The sequence below is a fragment of the Prinia subflava genome, chromosome 3 (assembly GCF_021018805.1).
Source record: "Prinia subflava isolate CZ2003 ecotype Zambia chromosome 3, Cam_Psub_1.2, whole genome shotgun sequence".
NCBI classification, from domain to species: domain Eukaryota; kingdom Metazoa; phylum Chordata; class Aves; order Passeriformes; family Cisticolidae; genus Prinia; species Prinia subflava.
This window is the reverse complement of record NC_086249.1, coordinates 74,474,058-74,489,824: the sequence shown is the minus strand read 5'-3', so window position 1 is coordinate 74,489,824 and position 15,767 is coordinate 74,474,058. Positions and strand designations below refer to the sequence as shown.

The following is a 15,767-nucleotide window of genomic DNA, read 5'->3' as shown; positions in this document are numbered from 1 at the left end:
TTTTCTATTATAAAAGTTTGATTCAATATTCTGTGTAATGTTCCTACTCAATTGAAACCATGAGATTCCAATCACAAAGAGCCCTTGTAACGGAAAGAGAACAAAAGGAACAGATTTTCTCTTCCAAGAGCAGCACAACAATTGCTGTGCTATTGTTATTGCTAAAAATATTCATAAAAATATTCTCAAAAATTCCCTTTTAGTTTTATTTTAATTAAATTTCAAACCATTTTCAGCCATTCAACTGCTTACCTATCAATTCAGACCCAGCAGAAAACATTTTAACACCCTGATAGCTGAAGAGAACACTTTAGAGACACAGCAACACTCTCTCACTTCAGAGACCAGCAACACGATGGATCTTCTCTGTTTGAATGCTCTTTTTCTATGCTCTGGACAGCACAATCTGCCTTTTTGCCAAGCGGATCAGCCTAAGATGTTCCTTTTGGGACTGGAGCTCCTTTCCGTTCCTAAGCAACAGATTTGCATAAGCTGAAGGAGCAAAGAAAAATGCTTTTCACATCATTTACTGGCCTGCCTGATTAAAGTAAAAGACAGAAGAAAGCAAACAGCAGCTGACAGTCCTTTGTGCAACAGATTTGACATACTGTTAAGCTTTCAAAAATACATCTGCAAATGGAATTTAAAAAAAGGCTTAATAGGTGAAAAAGAGAAAAAAAATTCCAGCACTGTATTATCCCATCCAAACATCACAGCGAGTCCCAGAAGAACAGCCATGTAACAGCGACGATTAATTTAGTATCAGACTGCTATAGGGTGATGTGGCTCACAATCAATGCAGGCTTCCAAAAGCAGGCACAGACTGCTTGGGGGAAGAACATGAGGCTAATAGCATGGATTTTTTTTTTTTCCCAAATCTCAGCTTCCTAAGTTAGAACCTCTTTGTGTTCAGTCATGTGTGAATTTTTCATGCAATCCACATTGCTCCCTGTCCAGCTTATGTCCCCTGCAGGGAAACATCCCGGCAAGCAATCCCCATTCCTTCCATCTCTTTACACAAGCAATGCCTGTGCTATGATTGTGCAAGCAAGGTTCAAGTGCTCAGTGATCCACTGGTCTTACCACCTGGAAAATGGAATTCTGGGCAGTGTCAGAAAGCAACAGCAGCACCATTAATCCAATGTAAAAGCCACACTTTGGTGAGCCAGCACCGTTCCTCCCACAGGATAATCAAGGTCAGAAGGACAGCACTGCTGAGGATGCTGTCATGGAGCTGAAAGGGCTTGCTGACACACTGACCACCAGGACTCAAAGGACAATTGGTTATGCTTGTCAAGTAACTTCCCTTTCAATATCCTGGATGAATTCAAGCACTTTTCAATAAAAGGAAGGTCTGACACTCCACTACACTCATCACAGCAGGTCAGGAATGGGGGAGTCTCAGGCTCTTTGGATGAAGCCTAGATCAAGACTGGTGAGTCATGGTAGTCCAGAATTGCCTTTCCTGTTGCCTGCCACCATGTGTATGTCTACTAACTATTCCTTTTTAAAGCATGAGTAAGAAAATTCTCCCACAACTAGAGAACATAGTGCAACCTTAGCACTCCTGTACCATAGCATCAGGCTGGAATCACTATATTTTTGCTAACAAGGCACCACAAGAGTGAATTTATCTTTTCCTGCTGTTCTATCAGCCAGCAGGAGCACATGGATGAGCACATACTAATTCTACAGCAGCAGCATCTGCAGTGGATGACGATGATGCAGCAAGTAACAACAAGGGCAGCCTGGCCAGTACTCTGCACCTGCAGCATCATTCCACATCTTGAAGCTTTGGAAGAGAGAGATACAACTTCCTGATGTTAAAATATAGGGTGAAATGCTATCCCTCGGTAGGAAGATCAACTGGAGAACACACACGCTTCAAAAATGAAAAACTTACTCTGTTCATTCCACTTATTTTATTTGAGAATCCATTGCAATGGCATGGGAGAAGTCTAAGCCTCTAAAATTTCCTCCAAAAGTATCCCACTTAGATGAATGAGGAGGGAGGGCTTGTCTCTGAAGTTTGTCCTGCAGCATGCAACCCCCCTCTGCAATGGCACTTGTGCTACAAGAATTCATTCATTCATTGTTTGGTTTGCTTTATCTGTGAACCTCAGTCTGACGCCCCAGATATGTCACAAATGTAACACTTTAAAAAATCTGCTGTTGATGGGGCTAGATGACCGTGTTAACTTACTAATTAATTCTCACAGAACTAAGTTAGTTCTGAGTGAACTAACTAATGTAGAGAATGAACCCCCTTCTGCTATATTTGGCCTCTCTTCAGACTGAAGTTAGAGATTTAAGCATTGTCTCATTCTAGGTTAGGTGTGCTGAGATCTGTCTTGCTACACTTATTCGCCTTCCCCTATTAATATTCTCTGGTATTACACCTTTGAATTGCACCATTTCACCTTCCTGTCCAACTCCCTCCCCTTCTCTTTTTTGTGTTCTTTTCCTCTCCCCCTGTTCACTCACTCCTCCACAGCCATTTTTGCATTCCGCTGCTCTCTCCTGCAGCTGTTCTCAACAAGCATTTCTTCTGTACTTGTTCCCAATCCTGCTGCTGCACGGGTGGTAGGCAGCAATGCTGCACAGCAGTGCTTTGGACAAGACTGAAGTTTAGAACAGAAGTTAAGCACTGAAGCACAGCACTTACAGCATGTGAAAACTACAGCTACAGTTGTGAAAAGCTCTCTCACTTCTAAGCAAAGATAACACTCCCACTGTGAGCTTTCTGCAAAGAATGAGAAAGGGAGCAGCAAAAGCAATAACCACTACAGAAAGGAGAAAGGAAAGCAAGTTCACATAGAATTAGCCTGGCATGGCTCAGGATGAAGTCTCCCACCACAGATTGCTCACATCTGCTCAGCATGGGTTTCATTGGCTGCCCTGTGTGTCTGGTGCAAAGAGAGTGCTGGTACTCTACTCAAAAAGGGCACACCCGTGTACATGGGCTGAAAGGAGCTGGGGACAGCGGAACTGAGCACCCCAGAGGATGGAGGACTGTCATGTCACAGGTGAAAGAGATGAGCCTCAAAGATGGAGAGAAAGACAAGAGTCTGGAGTCTTTGGATTTCCACCTAAGCAACAACACAACCCGTCAACTGTTTATTTAGACTCATAGAATGGCTTTGGCTGAAAGTGAGCTTAAAGACCATACAGTTCATCCCCCCTGCCATCAGCAGGAACATATTCAACTAGACCAGGTTCCTCCAAGCCCCTTCCAACCTGGCCTTGAACACTTAAAGGGATGGGGCACACACAGCTTCTCTGGGAAAACTGTTCCAGTGCCTCACCACCCTCACAGTCAAGAATTTCTTCCCTATCTTTTAGCTAAATTTAATCTCTTTCAGTTTGAACCCATTACTCCTTGTCCTATCACTACAGTTCCTGATAAAGCATGTGAGTTCTGTACTTTCATTTCACAAGACTGGAAAGAAATAAAGAAAAGGGTTGTTTTCTCAGGAGAGGGGAGGACAGCATTCTCTTCCTTAGCCCAGTTACACAGATGGTTGCTCCAGGGTCAGTCTTACAGCTTCTCAGGGGAGTCTGCTTGGCAACAGCCCTGCCTGTGGGAAGGACAGCCACCTCACCACTGCTGGGGGTAGGGGGCAGGCAGGGGCAGCCCCCCAGGTCTCCCTTCCACAATGCCTCTGCATTCTGCATCCAGCTCCATCTTACAGCATATGTCCCCCAATGACACGACAGGCCTTAATTATATCATTTTCTCAATGCAAGCCTATAGCTGAAGCTCAGGCTTCAGTGTTGCCTTGAGTTTAAAAATTGAACAAAGGCTTCAATAAAAATTTCTCTGAAAGAAAGGCTGTCTGCTCTCATTCCCACTCTTTCTCTATACCTGTAGGTCCTTGGTAAGTCAACAATACAACACTCCCCACTTTCAGATAAAAAAAGTTACACAGCTTCATCTGAAAAATAAGTTGGAAGACATTTTAGGCAAATTTGTACTATCCATGCTTATAAGTAGCTTTTTGTTATCTAAATCAGTACAATAATAATGGACAATTTTGCAAAATTATGGTATTTAGAAAGAAAAAACACCAACACCAACAAGCTTCAGAAGATGTTTTTAAAAATCTACCATTATGTGCATTTCTGTGAGGAGAGAGTGAATCAGACAAAAAGTAAATCATGGTTTTACAGTTTTCTTAAAAATACTAAGGAAATAGTATGGGACAGAGTAGAAGAGAAAATAAAAATAAATAAATTTTAATTTCTTAAGCTCTCTTTTCCTCAGAAACAGCTCATTATCTGTAGTATTTTTTACAGGAAAATTGGAGTCTCAGTGAAAATTCAATCAAAAGTCCACTTCAGATATCACCTGACAAACATTCACATCTATCTTGAGCCATGTGTCATGACAGTTTGCCTGAACTTCACACTCAGAATCTATAATTCAGTGTATTCTCCTTATTGATTTTATATCACTGACCCCACTTAAAATAATTAGAGTTATACTGAAAGAAAGTTATAGTTTCAGGTCAACAGCATTTTTATTTCCTGCCAACAAAGTGTCCATGTTTCCATCAGAATTACGGTATTTTAAAGCGAAGTACAGTACTAATATATTTTTTATCTAAACCCTGGAAAAAAATCTCTTGTATAAAGCATATAAAGCAAGCATCTCCAAAAGCACCAGCTGGAATCACTACTTAGTGTGTCAACTCTTGAGACTCATGTCCTAACATAAAACCACAGTATTGGTTTTTAAATCTCTTTGTTTCTAAAACCTAAAGCACAATTCAATTTTTTTTATTTTACTTTAGAATATAGTTGTTTGTAAGATCATTACTGAGACTCAACCCTCTAATCATTTGCAGAGAGTATCATCTAGTAAGCACAAGTCTATACGCTGCCTGAATTCTTAAGATGCCTTTCAGTGGAGGGAGAGGAGGGGGGATGGCATTTTTTTACACCAGATGAACAATTATTGCCTTTAAAAAGTTTACTTGTCACTCTACTACCCCCTGACCCACACTGCTGGAAAGTAGACCTGCAAAAATCAGCCATGTGAAAGGCTTGCTGAAAGACAGACTGTTGAACTGAGAAAAAACCCCCAGTATTTGGCTCAAACAAAGAGAAGTTCACCCCACAAGTTCACCCCACCACTTTGTAAGCTGGGAGCACTCACGAACTGAGAAAAGGAGGGCACCACAGCCTGCTGCCCTGGCATTCACCTCTGCTGAAAGCAAGAACAGAAGTGCCAATTGAAACATGTTACCCGATTGCTTGAATAAGAAAAGCTTCAGTAAAATTAACAGGTGGAACGTCCCCTCTTGTGGAGGACACTCGCCTTAAGCTCTGCCTAGGCCAGAGCACCTGTCCTGGCAACACACACAGAGAATCACAGAACAACCACCCAGTTAAAGAACTACCATGTTCACTTTTACTCCTCTGTAGTCCTTGTGAAGCGCAAAGCAGGGACCCCACAGCATGACTAAGAGGGCTGCACATTCACAGCACACCACAGCTGGCTAAGGCCCACACGGTGGGTGCCTGGCAGGCAGCTAATTTAGCAATAAAGGGATTTCCACCCTGAGGGTCCTCCCTGAGCTCACCATCAGACTGATGCCCTGCTGGGGTCCCTTCCAGCAGGAGCAGAGGTCTGGCAGAATGAAACAGCTACAGAAAATGTGAGGAGGGGATACAGCAGCAGGACACAAGTGCTGCTCCTCAGAAGCAGGGACCACCACCATCTCCCAGTTGGGAAGGCTTGGAGAGACGGGCTTTCTCTCCAACACCCTGAGCTAGATCTGTGCTCAACTTGGCTGCCCACAATCTTAAATCACTTCTCCCACAATTGTCTATAGCTACACAGCCATAAATTCACTTGCTGTCTGCTGATGGTCAGCCTGAGGGAAAGGGGTTTTCTTCTGAGATGACAAATGCCTGATGATTATGTGTGCCATACCAACCTTTACCACAACTCTACTTTTTACAGTTTAAGTCCAAGATAGCCACCTTTCCCCCAAAACACTGAAGTGTGTGAATACAGGATTTTCTTCACAAATACACACACTTGTGAGCACACATATATTTACAGACATAATAGAGGTAGACAGTAAACAGTACATACTGACACAGGGAGAAATCTTTTCAATCTTATGAAGAAAACAAGCTTCAGGATTTTTGCCAGTGTGTTTACGAGAGATAAGGAGCTACCCAAAATATCATATAACATTTCTGGTGCCAAGAGATAGAAAGATTACCTGCTATTTTGCAACCTCTGTCTTCTTGTAGCACGTCTCATCAATGCATCATACATTAATTTTACCACCAGACAGGCAGTGATGTGGATTAATGGAATTACGTTTTAACAAAGCAAATCAATACACACTCTGTTATCAGTATTACACAGCAAAGTGTGCCCCCGAGCCCTACTAATGTCAGCTTCTAAGGGCAGACGTGCAGTAAAGAAGAATCCTGAACTGACATATGTAGCTTAAAATATAAAGCACCATTAGCAAGCTCTCTGTGAGTTTTTGTAGATATATAGTCATATTTCATAACGTAGAATTGTTCTTCTTTCATTTTCCTGTCTCAGTTCTGCATAAAAGCCAGGACAAGTGTAGGTGGCTTTTATTTGTTGTCCACACAAATAACAATGTAGCCAAAAAGTAGCAAGATGCTCTACAAGAGTAAAGTCTGCCAAGGGCCTCTTGTAACAAGGTATATGTGCTGCAGATCAAAAATGTACAAATCTGTTACCTTTACTCCCCCTCTCTGCCTTCATCCCTGAGAACACGTTCACAGAGAAGCTCAGGACTGTTCAAACGAATCACATTGCCACGCATGAATGGATCCACCTCGAACCACTTCACTGGCCACTCACGCCCGGGTTGTGCCAAGCTCCTGCAGCATCCCCAGCTAAACAAGCACTTAACTTGGTTCAAGCATAATTGCTTATTAACTTGGGGCTTGCCATAGTAGCTGCAGTTATTTTAAAATGTATAAACAGTGCAAATTCAGCACCTCACAGTCACTGTTTTGAGAGCAGTGAAGTCAATCGCACAGCTGACTTCCGACTCAGCAGGGTAAAACTTGCTGCCCAGCATTCAAGTTTACTTTACAGCAAAGGAACCACTTGAAGTGCTTGTCCAGAGAACACAGGGCAAAAACTTTAAAATGAAACCCACTTGATATGCACATAAATAGGCATGGAAATTATATTAAAATTAATTTTCTTTGTATAGCATTGCAAGCAGTTCTAGCAGCTTTCAGGGCAGAGGATGAATACAACTGTTTCCATAAAAAAGAGCTTTGTGGGGACTTTTTGTTCCATATTTTTGTTCCAACCTTCTAGCTCAATTCCAATCACTCTGAATTTTCCACCTCAACCTGAATATCTTGGAAATCTTTGAGAAACAAGTTTAAAAACAAAAATCAGATGATTCTGACAAGAAAGTTACGGCAAGATTTTAAAACCTACCCTCAGGAACAAGCCACCTTCCAAGACAATTCTCTCGCAGAATGAACAAACACAGCACTAACCAAAATTTAAGGAGAACATCAGACAAACATCTAAGATGGAACACATAGTTGAACTGATTTCTGGCAATTACTACTTAACTATGCGACAAAGTCAGCATAATGGACCAAGAGAATCTGCTGGTTTAAGCCCAGAGGACAATTTCCACCTAAGACAAACTGAAGAAACAAGAATTTTGTTAATGAATACTTTGAATATTATAGGTGCATCACTAAAGGTCTGTAAGGTTTTTTATAAGTCACACATTCAGAAGTTAAAAACTGAAGTCTGAATTGTTTGTAGAACATTCTCTTTCTTATAAGATATATTAAAAAAAAAAACCCAAACTTTTAAACAACTTAGATAATTTGGCACCATTTAAGTGTGAATGCTGTGATAGCTATTATGGGAGAAATTTTAAATTAGCAGAGCCGAGCATATTTTAAACACCACTCCAACACACTCTTCCCATCAGGACCCTCCAAAGAAACTGACAAACCCAAGACCTGTAAATAAAACAAAGTCTTTCCCATCTTCAAGCAGGTATGTTGGGGGTTGGGAGTATTTGGGTGTTTTTCTAAGACTCAGAGAGGTTTATTCTCAGAATACATAAATTAGCTGTGACAACCTGAAAACCCGAGTACATCAGAGATATTCCATCAATTACATAATCCCTAGCAAAAAAAAATTAAAAAAAAAAAATCTAAGCTGCTACAAAGAAAGACTGTTGTACTCTTTTTAGAGGGCAAGCCAAGCAAGCTTTGATGATAGTGGGGTTAAGCCTTCCCAATGCTGTACAGACTTCTTCCAAATTCCTCCTCCTCCCTCCTGGCAGCTACAGAGACAACTGGCTGCCTACCTCAGCCAGACTTCACAGACCAGTTGCCTGGGAAAGCTTAAAGAGCCTTTTATACTAGAATAGGAGAAACTTTGTGTTTACAAAAGTTTAAAAAAAAGCGCTTTTTAAAGGTAAAAGTGGGACTTAAATGAAGTCAAGAATCAGAACTTAAGTAAGGAGTACCAATGCTTTTTCTATCACATAGCGCAGACATTCTCTGAGCATAGAACTATTTAAGTACAATTAAGAAAAACATAATTCAGAGATTGCTGAATTGCATTACAGCATTATTAAAAATTCAATTTTGAAGAAAACACTACCCATAAACACTGCATAAATACATGTTCAGTAAGCTTATTACAATAAAGTTATGTCAAGTAAGTAACTGGAATGAAATAAAGACTGGAGTCACTCATTAGCCTAAGCTTTCCATTTCCCACAGTTTACAGAAAAGCCTGGTATGACCTTCTAATTAAGAAGAAATTCCTCCAGCTAGCTTTCCTCCTCTTCCAATACACGCTCCAGCCAACACTTCAGGCAGACTGGTTACATCCCACAGAGACAACTTCCTCCCAATAGCCTTCCTGGCACAAACAACCATTTACATCTCTAAATACTACTCCAACCTGCCATCAAACAGCGCAGGAATAAAACACAAGGCAATGAGAGCCTACTGAAAGGCCAAAAATTAGAACAGATGTTGATGACCTACAGGAAAACTCAGAAAGATGAAGTGCATGTCTGTCTTCACCTTTGCCCATCAGAGACGAGGGATGGGGTGACAGACCGTCCGCCTGGGGATTTTCAAGCTTATAGTGCTCCTTGTCGGTACAGCATAGTTATTTTTACTGGATAATTCTCAAGTTCCTCATGAGGAAGTTATTCCACGTCCTTAGACAGACACTACCGATCATCTCCTTCCTCTGAAGAGTGAGATGAACCTGCATCGGGCTTTTTACTTTTCTTTTTTCCCCACCTAGCCCACACCAAGACAGCCTAGGAGACAGAACTCTGACCACTTGAGTGCTGCAGGCACACGGGCTACGCATGAGAGAGAACAACCTAACCTCACACCCAGAAATAAGACCCAAAAAAGCCTTTTAGGTAAGCACCGCTGAGGGACCCAACCCGCCGGAGGGCACGGCCCTTCCCGCCGCGGCCCCGGGCACCGCCCCACGGTGGGACCCCCGCGGCACCTCCCAGCTCCGGGGAGCGCCGGGGCGGGGACGAACCAGCCCCAAACAAGAGTACGGCGCTCACGGCTACCAGCGAGAACGGTGCGGCGGGGCGCGGAGCCGCCCGGCCCCGCAGACGAAGAGCCCGAATTCGGGGAAGGGGGCGAAGGCGCCCGGGCGGGCCCTGGGAAGCGCTGCTCACCCGCTCTCCGCCGGCTCCGGGAGCGGCGCTGCCCGGCGGCGGGAGGAGCCCGTCTGTCCGTCTGTCTGTCTGTCTGTCCGCCAGGGGCTCCGCTCGGCCCGGCCGCCGAGGGTCGCGTCGGCCCGGCGGCTCCGCTCCTGGGCCGCGCCTGGCAGGGAGTTTCCTGTGTGAGTCACTTCAGCCGGGAGTTGCGCAGGGAAACACCCTTCCTGCCGCTCCAGCTCCTCCTCCTCCCGCCTCATCCCAAACCTGCCGCCCCTTCCCGCCCCCGGCAGGCTCCGGCTCCGGCTCCTCCTCCTCCCGGGAGCCGGGAGTAGTCCCGTAGCTGCCGCCTGCGGCAGTCCCGGACTGGCCCTTTGCTTTTAATGAAAGCGACATTTCCTGTGCCCTGTACACGGGGCAATCTGTCTCTCGAACACAAATCTACGCCCTGCACGACCGTGCCCATTTGTACAAAGCCGAAGGTGCCATCCGGCGCCCGCCCCAGCACCACGGCAGAGAAAACCAGCGCCGCAGGGGCACCGGGCTCGGCACTCACACGGCAGTGCCGGGGCTTCCCACTTCACAGCTTTGCTAGCATGGTGAGGGAACGACACCAGCCCCAAGGATGAAACACCTAACCTTAAAAAAAACCAAAAGGGATCGCGTGGGGAACCCCTTTAAACATCCTGCAGAGGGTGCTCATGCCTGTGGTGTTTGTATCCCAAATAACCACACTTCATTCAAATCCAAACCATAAAAAACAGGCAGGTTGCTGTTTGACAGCCTCCCACTTTAACTCTTCTGTAAACAACACCAAACATACGTACTTTCTCATTTTAAAGTTTTCTTACTTTTTCCATGCAGTTTCCATGCAGTTCTCCCACTGAAGTTCAGCTTTACTTATTTGTTCAAGATTCCATCTAATGAACTTGACACTGCAACACAAAATCAAACTGCTTGTTCCTTTTCATGGAAGTTTGTCAAGATTGCTTTTTCCAGCCACTATTTTACTCCACGTAGGGAATAGTCACCTGAGAGCGTGTGAACTTCCAAATAATTTTCCATCAAAGCCTATTTACTTGTATTTGCCTGCTCTAAGTTGCATCCAACATTTTCTTTACTCTTGAAAACCCTCTCTAATCATAATCAAACTGCACACTGTTGCCATAGCAAGCACTTCTAAGTCTGTCTTCAACAGCTGTTCAGGGGACACTGTGCTAATACTGATTTTCATGCTGAGAACAGAACAATTAGTGCTTTACTTCAATTATTGGTTGTTCGGTTTTTCCCCAAAAAGTTTGCACTGCCTCAAGTTTCTTTAAATACTTTGTAATAGCATCTACAAGAAAGCCTGTGAAGAGTGGGGATAAGACCCCAGTTTTCATTATTCCAAGTATGATCTAATCCAATTATTCCACCCTTTCCATATCATCAAGAATTTCCACAGCTTGTGGAGAAGTTATGCATCATTGCAAAATGTTATCATTACCATTTCATCATATCACTGACACATCTTCATAGCCATGTTTATGTTACCGCAACATGGTCTTTTCTATGAAACAATTAATTTTCTAGGACATGGCTGCTATTCTTCTCTTTCTGCATACATTCATAAACATTTTAAGTGCATATACCAAATGAATTGATTTCAATTCCTTTCAACCATCACAGCTCCTTATCAGCCTAACTTCTCAACCCACCTCAAGCAAAAGTGTAAAATACAACCAGAGCTGGATGCTTCCATTTCTGAAGTGACACCTGATTGCGTCCAGTGCTATCCATCCTATGCCCTTTTCTGCAAACTCTGCTTGCGACAAGGAGCTTGATTAAGTAAATTACTCATCTTTGTTAAGCAGGATTAGTTTTGTTTCCTTGTCCTGAGCATGTGCAAATTCAGAACAGCCTTGTCTTAATGCAACCACTCAGCCTACATCAGCAATGAGACATCTGTTACAGGGCCACAACAGAGCAGCAAGGACAGCAAAGCCGAACGCTCCCCCGAAATCTGATCCACAGCAGCTTGACCCCACATGGGCAATACTTCACAGTCCGCCAGACTGTCCCAAGCAAGACCACAAGTGTGGCTGCCCTACTTGCTGAATGCCAGCTGGTGCCAGGAGCAGCTGCTTAGTATGAAAGCAAGGCTACCAACTGGCACCATCCTGTCCAGGAAACAACAGCTTGTCCTAAGGATTGGCTGATGCCCCAGATCTTGTTATCTTCATCTAAATAACTGAGTGGGCAAAGGAGCTGCTTCCCCCCTGCTAGGGCAATCTGCTTTTTATTAGCATTCCTATACACCAGATTCTAACAACTCATAAGATCATATAAAAAAAGTAGATGACGGTACACAGCTACTCAAGATCTGTTTTTATCATTTGATACAGGAATTAGATGGCAATCACATGTTACTGAATGTCTATGGTATCATGCAACATGCGGCATGCCTCTCAGAACCATTTTAAGTGAGCCCACCTATTACCATTCCAGATGCCTGATTTAATTCTGTAATGCCCCCACAACTCCCTGCTCTTTCCACTTTAGTGGAACTTAAGGAATGCAATGACAGTACTTGATTAAAGATGCTCAGCAGGTCTCCATGACCTGCTTCTACCTCTACTGTATTCGCCTTTCTCAATTATCCCTGCCACACTGAACACAGGCCATCTAGGTGTAGCTAAACATACGTGCGTCTACACATTCCCACTCAAGCCCCTAACTGATATCCTAGCTTCTGGAAGTTAAGTGTGGTTTTTATCAGGCCAGATTTACGGGAATTTGAGATCCTTTCTTAGGTGGAATTTATTTTACCCAGATTTTAACCCATGCCTGTCAACAATCTTTAGGAAGACCTGCAACAGTAATGTATCGTGCTCCTGGCAATTCATGTACCCTGTACCTAAGCCACACAAGTATCAGATAATATGGTAGTAACAAGCTTAATGCAATTGTCTGAAGACTTGATAAAGCCTTTTTTTCAAGGCCCTATCTACAGGACAGCCTCAGGTCTACTTCCTGAATTCCAGCTAATTTCACTTTATTTTACTTTTCTTCTTTGAGCTTTTAAGTATTTATCCAAAGGCAATGAAATAATCTTTTCCAGGAGCCCACAGGATTACACAGAAGAGCTTCATTCCACAGCAGCCTGAGAACTTCAACAGGAATACTGTGGTTCTGCCACTGGGTGTCTACCATGTCTATGGTGATGTTACTCTCATATATTTTGGTGTTTAAGCTTAACAACATATCTAGCTATTAATTTAATTTTTCTTTCATTCTTTCAATGACCTCAACAACAGGACATCATACAAGAAAATAGGTAATTGTCTATAAATCAGTTTAAAAATTAAATCCAAGTTCTAGAAACGTATCACCTGTCCATACTCTAAAGAACTGGACAAGATTTTTCACATCAGAAGTCAGCAGAGAATTGGTGTCCTACATGGCAAAAGGTTTAAAGCTCAGCAAAGCTACAAAAATACCATATGGTGCTACACTACATACAGTAATGCATTGTTTCATCTCTCAGGAGATAGGCACCTATTGAGCTGAGGGGGTCTTCATAGAAAACTAAAGAGGCTGGGTTGTTGTAGAAGTAATTTATTGCATGGCTAAATCAGTCTCATGAAGGCAGAGTTCAAAGGATAATAGCTTGCGCTGTCATGCAAAGCTGTTTGGCATAAATTCCCCATGTGCCAAGCAGAAGCAGCAGCCTTCTCAGCAGCAGCAGCATCCATCCGTGATCTCTAGCATTCTCAAAACAGTGCAATATATATATATATATATATATGTATATATATAATTTTTTTTCCCTCCAATCATCTACAAACACAATTCTACCACTCTCTTCTTGGACCTGTCTCGGCCTAACATTGATGTACGAAAGTGGTTGTAATTTCTTACACAAATTCTATGTACATAGTTCTATCTGTTCTATCTAGGAATGCTAGCGATGCTACATTATGTTTTTGTTATGTCTAGGACTTAGTTAACTCTGTAAAAGGTGATGCTACTGAACTTTAAACTAGGCTTTAGGGCTTTTCTTACTAACTAATACAGTCTCTTATTTGCTTAAGGCACTTAAAATATTCTCTACTTATTTAAAACTAAATTTACATTTCTACCTTATGTCTGTGTGGGTTTATGTATTTTAGTTTCTCTGAAGGTTTTAATTCAGCCCTCCCATTTCTGAGTACTTCTGAGCCTGTGGGAATGGGGCCCAGAGGGATTTACATCCCAACAGGCACCTATGAAGAGAACACAACACTTGGGAGAGCTTAAGCAGAAGACACCAAGCATAAAGCAGCATCTCAATGAGCAAAGTGAGAACCTGACCCACAGCAGGAAGCCTACACCAGCTACCTAAACACCTAACTCCCATAAGGAGCCCTCCACTTCACAAGGCCTTACACAAGTGCAATGATCTGGTCACTCATATCTACCTTTAGTTCCGGGAAAAGTCAGATTTTTACCCCCAAGTGCCCATGTCCTGCCAAGAGCACAGCTGACAACAGCAGGTGTGCTGCAAATTCATAAATCCTTATTAGCACATGATGACACCTGCAGCTCTCTGGTTCTGCTTTCCCTCCTAGTGCTGAGTGACACCATCTAAAATGGATCTGAGCAAGCAGGGTTCCCCAATTCTGCTTTCCAGCTCTCTCAAACACTAAACCAAGGCTCTATTGTTAACTCACAGGGATTTAACTCTTTTTGAGTATACAATGGTCCCATTTCCCCCCACTCTGCTTTCCAAGCCTCCTGCACACCGTGCTGCTAAACCACACCAGAGCCCACCCAACTCCCCGATAGACATTAACACAAGTTAAATCCTCTCTTGATTTTACTATAAATTACATTCCTTTTGCTCATGCAGGACGTCAGTGCAGAAACCAGGGCATGTATGTTAGGCAATACAGGCCCCTCACTCTTCAGCCCAGCCCTGCCCCTCTATTCCTGATACCTTCATCAGCTCTCCAGGCCCTCAGACCTGTGATCCTGTGCAGCCTTCCCAGCAATAAATGCACAGTGCAGCAACAAGACACTACAACAGCTAGCAAATACCAATGCAATCAGTAAGGAAAGGCTTTTCTGTAAGTGTGCAAAGTAGTACAAGAGAAAAGCTGAATTTGAAAATTAGCAAATCTTTAGTAAGAGTAAATACCACATGAGAGGATTTTTAATTTTTTTTAATCAGCCTGTAATTTAGCATTGCTATCTTTAATCCATGCTCCCATGGAAACCATCCAATCAACTGCTTGCTAACTTTTTTAGATCAAGAGTTTGACACGCAAAGGTCCTCAAGGAGCCAGTGGTTAATTAGGGGTTATTAAAACTAGACAGCAAAGAAAGCACTGGAGAATTTATGCAGTCAGTGCCAAGATGTGGCCTAGAGATAACAGAAGCTCACAGGAAAAAATAAAGGAGAAGAAAGAAAAGTGATGAGTCAGATGAGGGCTTCTATGCTGCAACTCTGCTAAGATTGCATCCAGAAGTTAATGAGAACAAATAAAGGTAGAAATGAAATTGTGACAGTATCCAATAATGGACTGTGGTTTTTTCTGAAGAATGTTGTACCCCAGAAGCTTAGAAAGTTCTGTTTCTACATGCTTTGCTGGATATTTTATGCTTTCCTTTAGCTAAACTTGACAATTCACAAAAAATAGACTATGACAGAAGTCATTTAAATCTATACACAAATGGAATAGATTACACCTTTCCTAACATCTCCAAAATTGCTTACTTGAAATTCCAGAGGTGCAAGTAAAGCATATTCAAATGTTGTGTTCTCCTCTGACAAAAAGGAAAAATATCCAAAAGTCAAGATTCAAATCAATTCAGAAATAACTGACAAAAACAGAAATTTTAAAACAAGGTCAAAATGTTCAGAAGGAATGGATTCATGACAGAATCCAAGTAACAGCACCGCTCTGTAAAGAAAATGTTACAAGGAACTCTGAGTAAATATATAGCTGAAATACCCCATATGTCACATAAACCCTTTTTTATTCCAGAGAGGTAAAAAACCATTTTAACAACTGCCAGGGGACTGATGGAAAGGTCCTGGTGGCATCACAG

At 42.7% G+C, this 15,767-nt stretch overlaps 1 protein-coding gene across 2 annotated transcripts in view; it reads right to left on the bottom strand.

Annotated features, from left to right (window-relative positions):
• CYFIP1 (cytoplasmic FMR1 interacting protein 1) overlaps positions 1-9,921 on the bottom strand; it is a 76,312-nt gene extending 66,391 nt beyond the window's left edge. Inside the window, exon 1 of one of the 2 annotated variants that reach the window (XM_063392503.1) lies at positions 9,711-9,921. The gene's annotated coding sequence lies outside the window, so the exon portion shown is untranslated. The remainder of the gene's footprint in view (positions 1-9,710) is intronic. The other variant, XM_063392505.1, reaches the window with a different exon arrangement.
• Positions 9,922-15,767: the final 5,846 nt, after the last annotated feature.